Source organism: Lytechinus variegatus, chromosome 16 (genome assembly GCF_018143015.1).
Source record: "Lytechinus variegatus isolate NC3 chromosome 16, Lvar_3.0, whole genome shotgun sequence".
NCBI lineage: Eukaryota > Metazoa > Echinodermata > Echinoidea > Temnopleuroida > Toxopneustidae > Lytechinus > Lytechinus variegatus.
In genome coordinates, this window is record NC_054755.1 from 29,855,499 (window position 1) to 29,865,097 (window position 9,599).

Here is a 9,599-nt window from a genome sequence, read left to right on the forward strand (position 1 = left end):
ATATCGTTTAACAATGATGCATTTGGGGATTCGGTCCAAGAACCATTTGGTCCAATTCGTCTGACCATTTTGTCTCGTATATAAGCATTTGGTCTACTATCCATTTAATTTAAGTTAATTTCGCCCAATTAACACTTATTCCAATCCCGATTCCAAAAATTATACCAAATGGTATATGGGCTAAATATTTGGCTATTGGACGAAATGGTGAGTGGACAAAATGGCAATTGTATAGACCATGCGGATAGTGGACGAACTGATGGTAGACCAAATAATAGTTATATTATTTCATATTATATTGTATCAGAGGAACTTGCCTAATTCATCGTAAGAAAAAAATGTCCTTTTTTCAAATGAAATCAATAAATCAAATCAAATACCATTACCCTTTGTGAAGTAAAACATAATACATTTTAGGTTAGATTTCTTTTTTTGGCTCGCGCTTCGCGCTCGCATCAGTTATTGTTTATAAGGTTATAATTTTGTTCGTGGTTACAAACAGTTTTTAGAATGTTCAGTTTTCAGGTTGGAATATCACAAATTTTCAGCTCGCGCTTCGCGCTCGCATTATTTTATTTTTGAACTGCATCATATTGTTCGGTCATTAGATGCAGTCCTAATCAATTTACTATTAAAAATGTCAGCTCGCGCTTGCGTAAATCTTTACTTAGTTATTCTTTTTTATTGATTGCATTTATTCTTTTTTTCATTCCAAATTTAACAAAAGTTACAATGTAAAGCATAACACAAAAATATCATATACAGAAATGAAAATAGGGAACCCACTGGAAAGCAAAGCTTGTTAGTATGAGTTCCCTGCAATAAATAGCTAAAGTATATCTTTGATCAATGAAATTCAATTCGTAAATTAAGAAGGTTTGTACAATGAAAAAGAATACCGGTGGGGTCAAGCTTTTTATGTTTACTAACTAAGTTACAATTAACAGAAAAAATGTTATATCGTGCCCCTGCTGTATAAATAAAAAAAACCCCTAAGTTCAGGAGTGTTTGAACAATCACTTGGACAAGAGAAGACGAATACTAAGAACAAAACAAAGACAAAAACAAAAACGGCACACACAAAAAACAAAACAGAACAGGACAAGACAGCAAAAAAAGGAAAAGAAACAAAATGGCACACACACACGCAAACAAAAACAAAACAGAACAGGACAAGTCAGCAAAAAAAAGGAAAAGAAACGTAACAAAACACACTACAAAACATAGACGGACAGAAAGATTGTAAAAGCAATAGAACTAGACATAAAGATGACAGGAAGAGAGAGAGAAAAAAGAAATGTGAGAGGAGAGGGAGAAAGAGAAGAAGGAAGAAAATAAGAAGGGAAGAAGAACAAAAGAGGTGGTAGCTGCTTACACAGAAATGTTTGAGTTCTGGGGTTTATACTGAAGGATAAAAATTTTCTTCAACCCTCGACTGAAACTTAAATGTGTTGGTTTGTTACGTAATGATTCTATAAGGGAGTTCCATAGTTTGATACCTGTAAAAATAAATGTTTTATTCAAGAGGATTGTTCTAGCTCTTGGTGGATGAAAGAGCCCGGCAGACCTAGTAGGATAATGATGAATATCGACATTTTTAGTAAACATGGAATAAAAAATATTTGGAAGTTCATTTTTATCTAAACTATACATGAGTTTTCCGAGATTGTATCGATACAAGTCACCAATCTTTAAAATATTATATTTATAGAAAAGTTCGTCAGTGTGTGAACGAAAATCAGCATGACAAATAATACGAATAGCCTTTTTCTGCAAAAGTAAAATTCTGTTCAGGAGGCAGTCAGCACAATTCCCCCATGCTGTTATACCATAGTTTAAATGAGGCAGGATCAAAGTTTAATTTTATTATATGTTACAACTTACATACATTGAATTGCTATGATGTTGAGTTATTTGTTAAACTGCAGGGTGCCTTTGGAAAGCAGTTTTGCATAACTGAACAGGCCTACCCTGTAGTATAAAATGAATAAAACCCCTAAAAATGATGATTTTTTTTTATGACAACAAAAAAAGTCCAAAACTCTAGGCTTCGATTCGCGAGGATGCCCTTTTTTATAGTATAATGAGCGTTATATTAACAAATTTCACAACTTCAGATTTATTTTTTTCCAAAGGATGAGGACTAAATGTATATTTTATTAGTCAAAATTCACTTCAAAAAAGCTCAGTGCTCAACTTAAAGGGGAAGTTCACCCTGAAGAAAACTTTGTTGCAAAAATAGCAAAAAAAATAGTAAAAAATATTGGTGAAGGTTTGAGGAAAATCCGTTAAAGAGTGAGAAAGTTATTAGAGTTCAAAGTTTTGGATTTGTGACGTCATAAACGAGCAGCTGCCCCATGTGTTATGTAATATAAAATGCATGAATTTCAAATTTTGCATGGTTCCTGATGACTTAATTTTGTTTTCTATTCATGATTGGGTGTGAAATGATTTGTCTATTGATGTACAAAAGGTACAATGAAAACCATTTTCAATATAGAAAATGACATTTCATTGATTTTTTACCATTCGCTATGTAGGAATGCGGCATGCATATGACGTCACAAATCAAATAATTGAAATTCTAATAACTTTATAATTATTTGATGAATTTTTCTCAATCCTTCGGCAATATTTTTTATCATTTTTTTCTGCTATTTTTACAATAAAGTTTTTGTCAGAGTGAACTTCCCCTTTAATTACTACAAACACAAAACTAATTCCCGCAGATGATAAATCTGATGGTGAAAATATCCGTTCGCACCAAAATGCCAATTTCGACATAGAAGTGTCCTTTTTGGCTTTGCCCCCCCCCCCCCCCCCCATGAAAGTACGTACTGCCGCCCCTGCCAGTAGCTAAGGCCTTAGCCAAGGGTTATCCCCCTATGTCCTAACCCAGTTAAAGCTTTCCGCTGGCTAGATTTACCATATATAGAGAACCTCTTAATGTTTACATTGGCTAAATTTCCAAAGCTACATAATTTAATATCAAAATCATTTTAAAAGGCCAGATTTTTCTGGCTCGCTTGGCCCTGGCAACCTTCACAAATTTTTCCACATTTGCATTGTTGTGCTGCCTCATTATTATCCGCAACTGCGTTGAAGTTAATGTACCCGCGATTTCATAAAAAAGTGGCCATCTGCAATGCTTAAAAATATCGAGAGGCTCCGGGCTCCTCCCTCCCCCCTCCCCGACCAGTGGCGGCACCAAGGGGGAAGCACGGGGGCATTCTCCCCCCAGTAAGATGACCCCATCCCCGAAATTTTGAAAAGTAAATGCTGTCATGATAAATTAAGCATATAGCTAGTAAAGCTGCAAAATGCTCCAAACAACTTTTTCGTTCTTTTAAATTTTGCACATTTTCTCATAATTCATTCGCTGTCAGCTTCCAACAACTTTTGTCACTAACATAAATCTTTTAGGTCAATGAGGTCATTATATAAAATTCAAAATGTCGCTTAAAAATCCAGTGTTCAAGTTATATGCTTTTCGCGATTAGCGTTTTCATTATTCGTTTTAGCGAGATACACATCCTGCGTATTCATACTTTCAAAAATTAAAAAAAAATCCAGGAAGCGCTACGCGCTTGCATCAATTGTTTAATTAGAAAGTAATTTTATATATTTTTTAAATCAGCTTGCGCTTCGCGCTCGCATTATTTATTTGGTGAGATATCATCTTCATGACCCAATGCAAACAACTAATCCTTAACTATGTTTCTTTTCAAGTCAATATGGTCTACAGGTACATGAAAAAAAAGTTCGCGCTTCTTGCTCGATTTGATTGAGAAATAGGCAAAATATTTGTGTGTTGCCCATTTGTCTCCCCTCATAGGTTAAAAGTCCTGATGCCACCATTGCCCCGGACCCGATCTCCATAACACTGGCCCCAAACAGTTCTACAATCGAGAACAAAAAAGAAAGCTGAAAGAAAAGGAAAAGAAGGTGTAAAATATGATGTTATTTTCTGATTATCATGTCAAAATCAATCTCATAGATAGATTCTCATAAAAATTTGATTTTCTTTCTTGCTCGCTTCGCTCACTCGGGTCCTATATTAAGCAACTTTTTGCAGGCTGCGTGCGCCATGCTGTACCCATTGGCGGCGGAGCAGAGGATTATCTTTTGTGTTTGGGGGGAGGGACGCAATAATAGATATTGTTGCGTCCCCCCAAAAAAAACACAAAAGATAATCCTCTGCTCCGCCGCCAATGGCTGTGCCCCATTTTTGTACTTATCACGCATTTAGCTTTGCCATAATGCTCGGGCACAATCATAAAAAAATCCTCAATACCATGATATGACCGGGAATTTTTTTTGGTCGCCAGCCCCCGGCGGCCCCCGACCCCTCACGCCCCGATATGCCTAGCACAACACTTAGCCAGATAATTGTACGAGGTGTTTCTGCTAGGGCAACTTTACCTGTATCCCTACAATGGGTAAAGTTTCAATTTCCACACACCTGTAGGCTCTGGTATCAGTATAGTGGCATTGATCCACTAATAGGCCTATTGACTTCAGAAAGCCTGCTTGAAAAATGTGGCACAATAGGCCTAACAGTGGCATAATTAATATGAGTCTAGATATTTGAGGGGCCAGATATGACGTCAGATAAAATTATAACAAATTGAGAGAAAGCAAAGTGAGCGAGCAAAAATTTTGACATTCGTGGTTTAACAAATATTATTATATTATTTTGTCACAAGTATAGGGCCAATAATTTCACCCTTCTCTCTTTCCTTCAATTTCTCTTCTTCTTTTTTTCTTGGTATTATGAAAGATTTCTGCCTAAATGAGACAGAAAATCGTGTACAACTCTTGAACGCACACACAGGTCACGGAGTGACCCTGAGTGCAAACAGCTGACTGTGTTACAACTTAGGGGTGATACATTTTCACAATAGGGGTGATCAAACTCACTGGAGGGACTTTAATTCACTTATAACAAAGAAATGTGTACTACAGTACTCCTGTTGAATGCTCTGATGAAAATTATATGAGTTTCATATTCATTTGAACGGGAGGACAAGATTATTGTATATATCGAGTGCATTATGCATAAATCATACTACCATTGCGACCCCTGCCTGGCCGATGGTTCAGGCATGACGATCCTGAGTGACGTCACCGATAGAGACCTCAAATGCCAGGAGAGCCTATTCGACAACTAACTTCATCTAAAAACACGTAGTGAAGATAACATCCAATGGGGAAATGGCTTTCATTTTCATGAAATATACATTCCATTCTTCAATAAATCTTTCACCCCGTCGTTAACTGCCCATTCATTCTCGAGCAATGGGGGAATGAATACAGAGTGTCTCAAAGTTTGTGTGAAAAAAAGGTGCATTTTCCATAGAACTTCTGCCAAAAAGCAATGCGTAAGGGAAAGATTAGCCCCAAAACACGAATAGATGAGTTAATCAAATGGGATGAATCATAAAAATCAGTGAAATATAGTTTCTCCTGTACTCATTACTGAATACCCCGACTTGATACGATGAATTTTTCCCCCTCTCCATCAACTTTTAAGAAAAAGGGTGCATATTTTCATAAAAATATCATGTGTTATATCGACGGACGCCTGTGCGTACGAGCAGGAGGAAGTCAAATGTCTCGTATTTTTCATAATACATGGAAAATTGGGAGGCAATCGCCCCAAGCCACCTATATGTACGCCATGGATTTCATATCAGTTTTCTTGAATACATACATACCTTATGTTAAAAGAGCTCGAACAATCCTCTTGAATAAAACATTTATTTTTACAGGTATCAAACTATGGAACTCCCTTATAGAATCATTACGTAACAAACCAACACATTTAAGTTTCAGTCGAGGGTTGAAGAAAATTTTTATCCTTGAGTATAAACCCCAGAACTCAAACATTTCTGTGTAAGCAGCTACCACCTCTTTTGTTATTCTTCACTTCTTATTTTCTTCTTTCTTCTCTCACTCCCTCTCCTCTCATATTTCTTTTTTCTCTCTCTCTCTCTTCCTATCATCTTTATGTCTAGTTCTATTGCCTTTATAATCTTTCTGTCCGTCTATGTTTTGTAGTGTGATTTGTTATGTTTCTTTTCCTTTTTTTTTTGCTGTCTTGTCCTGTTCTGTTTTGTTTTTGTTTGTGTGTGTCAGTGTTGTAGTGCCTTGATGCTCGGCCTTGGCCTTAAGGCGCCTTGAGGCCTATTTTTCAAAGCCTTGGCCTTGAACATTCAGGCCTTGGCCTTGAGAGGGCCTTGGCCTTGGCCTTGAGGATTTTGAGCCTTGAAATTTCAAGGCATTTTCAAGGCTTTTTCAAGGCATTTTGTATTTTGTACTTTTCATTTGTTTTATACAAGTAATTATAAATGTTTCAATTGTTCTGTACATCTAATGACACTAAATACTACCAGTCAGCAGCAGCAGAAGCAGTATGTGTACCTAGCAGTGCCATCAATTGCAATTATCATCACATAATATTATTATGTAACAAAGAGAAGTGATGAAAATTAATATTATTTATTGGTAATATGACGTAATCATGACTAATAAGGATAATGACAATATCAATAATAATGATAATAATTACGATTAGGATTATAGTCAATGGCGTAACTACAGGGGGGCATGGGGGCACGTGCCCCCCCCCCCCCCCCATCGGCTGACTAAAAAAAGGAGGAAAAGAGGGAGAAAGGAAGAGAAACGTAGTGGGAAAGAAGACAATGTTCATTATAATGTTATAATTATGTTATGTTACATTACATAAGAAACATTTTTTTCATATAAATGAAACATAATTTGCTCAGGGCATATGTCTTCATTGTTCCTGGTGCTCCCATTGTCTGTTTACCGAGATATATAATCCTGTTATACTAAAACCTCCCGTTTTCAAGTCAATATACACCAAACTACCAAATATATTTCCTCGCACTTCGAGTTATTCTTTTACATGTACAAAAGTATGCTTCTTTTTCATGAATACTGTAAGTGATTGTCCCATTTTAAGGTCTTAATATAAAACATTTCCTGTCCGTGCTTACGTTCGCAGTAGTGGATTGGTGAAAGATGTCTGCTCTCCATCAATTCCTAGAATGAGTCCTTAAAATCTTCCTTTTTCTGTTTTCTGATCTGAATATCAAAAATTTTCAGCTCGCGCTTCGCGCTCGCATCATTTGGTTAGTGAACTATATAAGTCCTTCTTGAATTCCTACAAACAAGCCTTAAAATGCCCCTCTTCAGGTCTGAATTTCCTAAATTTTCAGCTCGCGCTTCACGCTCGCAAGATTTGATTAGTGAGATGGGTATGTTAATTGTTAATCATGATTACAAGTGCTTTATGTGCATGTTTAGATGTAATTCTAACAAAATCAGCAAGCGCTTATTGGCACTCCCATTAGATGACTATGGTGAGATGTGTATAATCTTAATAGATAAAAGATTCCTAAAATATAGTCCTTAAAATCTTCCTGTTTGGGGTCAATATCTACAAAAATTTCAGTTCGCGCTTCGCGCTCGCATTATTTAACGAGACAGGTACGTATCATGATTACAAAAGATTGATTGTAATGTCCCTTTTTAGGTTTGAATATCAAAAATTTTAAGCTCGCGCTTCGCGCTCGCATTATTTGACTAGTGAGATACATGTCCGTTTATTGGCACTGTCCTTATAAAAATATCTATATTAGTTCAGAATACCTGGCAACTGGGAGCGCTTTGCGCGCTCACTAGGCAATTCCAAGTTTTTGCTGGTGCCCCCCAATGCCGTGACCCACGGTACGCCACTGATTATAGTGATTTTATGACAGGAATAATTCTGACAGATCTGACTACAATTTTGACAACAATTTTCATACTCTAAAAATAGCTTACTCTAAAGAATGATAACAAGGTTGATTTCTATTCCATTAGGTTTTCCTTCTATTATTTTCTTTGACCAACAAGAATGTTTTAAGTCTTAATGATATTCTGAAAAGATTCGGTAAACTTGAACACAAACTTCAATTTCGTCATTTCCAAATGGGCTATGGCATCAATGGCATGATGAGCCAAAAATTTTGAGGGGCCAAGCATGGCATACAGAGCAAAATTTTAGGTTTCAAAATCAACAAATTTTGGATTGTGCTTGCATAAATTATTGTTAAGTAAGGTTCGCATTCAATTTACACAAAAAAATGCTTAGAATGTCTAGTTTTTAGATCGGAATATAACAAATTTTTGAGCTCGCGCTTTGCGCTCGCATTTTTTTGATTGGTGAGTTATGTATCCTATTTATGAGTCACTAAATGCAGTCCAGAACAGCTTCCTTTTCTGGTCACTAAAAATTTCTGCTTGTGTTTTGTGCTCGCGTTAATTTGTTTAGTAAGATGCACACCTTTTTCATGATTACAAAAACAGCTCAAAATATTTAAATTTCATTTCTTATTACAACATCTCGCAAGGATGCCCTTTTAACAGTGATTGGCACCATTAAATTGACCCAAAATCGAGTTTTACAACTTCAAAATTGATTTTTTTTTTCAAAACCACTTGCTCGCTATGCTTTCTATAGCGGGAAATTAAAGCCTAAATCAAAATATCTGTCTTATCAATTAGAAATCACTTAAAAAAGCTTTGCTGAACTGCACCAAAATTCTCATTTTGACTTATACTGCATGCATTTTTGGCTTTGACCTCCCCCCCAAAAAAAAATACATTCTGCCTCCCCTGTCCCAGGTAGAGGAGAAAGACATGTTGAGAATGGGCATGCCATGATCAGATCACCTTGGTAATAATAATTATTGCAATGTGAATCGCCTAGAACAATAATGAATTGTACAAATGTAACTATATGCTGATATGTTTATTTTAATTTGATGTCTAAATCTACATGATCTATCATAAAATTATTTTCGTTTTAAATGTACAAGGGTAAAAATTTTTGCTCGCTCACACCTTTTATACATTTGGTCCTGTGTGTCATGTATGCCGCCTAAGCATTGTTGTCTTTTTTTCCATATATTGTACAATTGAAATGCCTTGGCCTTGGCCTTGGCCTTGAGGTTTTCAGGCCTTGGGTTTCCATGCCTTGGCCTCAGCCTTGGTTATTGAAGCCTTGGCCTTGGGTATTAAAGCCTTGGAGGTTTGAGCCTTGACTACAACACTGGTGTGTGTGTGTGTGCCATTTTGTTTCTTTTCCTTTTTTTGCTGTCTTGTCCTGTTCTGTTTTGTTTTTAGTCTTGTGTGTGTGCCGTTTTTGTTTTTGGTTTGTTTTTAGTATTCGTCCTCTCATTTCCAAGTGATTGTTCAAGCACTCCTGAACTTAGGTTTTTTTTATACAGCAGGGGCACGATATAACATTTTTTTTCTGTTAATTGTAACTTAGTTACTAAACATAAAAAGCTTGACCCCACTGGTATTCTTTTTCATTGTATAAACCTTTTTAATTTACGAATTGAATTTCATTGATCAAAGATATACTTTCACTATTTATTGCAGGGAACCCATACTAACAAGCTTTGCTTTCCAGTGGGTTCCCTTTTTTCATTTCTGTATATGATATTTTTGTGTTATGCTTTACATTGTAACTTTTGTTAAATTTGGAATGAAAAAGAATAAATGCAATCAATCATGCAATCAAT